This window comes from Poromitra crassiceps (assembly GCF_964638095.1).
Source record: "Poromitra crassiceps genome assembly, chromosome: 4".
Taxonomy (NCBI): Eukaryota; Metazoa; Chordata; class Actinopteri; order Beryciformes; family Melamphaidae; genus Poromitra; species Poromitra crassiceps.
Genome location: NC_139626.1, coordinates 12,541,072 through 12,541,720, shown reverse-complemented (window position 1 = coordinate 12,541,720; position 649 = coordinate 12,541,072).

Here is a 649-nt window from a genome sequence, read left to right as displayed (position 1 = left end):
CGCTGCAGATAGTATTGATATCTGAATGATTATTTCCTTTTTTCATACTGCACACATGTAGGCTGCCTATTGTAGACCTAACTTCACACATTTCCATGTGATTTTCTTTGCCTCGGCTATAGGTATAACGATCAAAACCACCAGATACAAATTTGACTCAATGTGTGCTCAATTCAGATGTTTTATTTATTTTATTTTATTTTTATTTTTAGATTTTCCACATCTATTTTTCAAAGTGACACATATCTGATACCAGTTTTAACTTTGAACAGACCTCCATCCTCAAATAACATGCATTGTTTCACTAGATTTTTTTTCCAATATGGCGATAGGCTATTCGAAGATATTGAATATAGGCCCAAGCCTACTGGTCATATCCAACACAGTGTACGTGTGACAATACAGAAGGCAGATGTCCATCCCTGATAAGCCTAGGGAGGTAGGCTATAAATATGGCCTCTGTAAAGCTATATACATGGCCTATGTAAAGCTATATACATGGCCTATGTAAAGCTATATACATGGCCTATGTAAAGCTATATATATGGCCTCTGTAAAGCTATATATTGCCTCTCTGTAAAGCTATATACATGGCCTCTGTAAAGCTATATACATGGCCTATGTAAAGCTATATATATGGCCTCTGTAA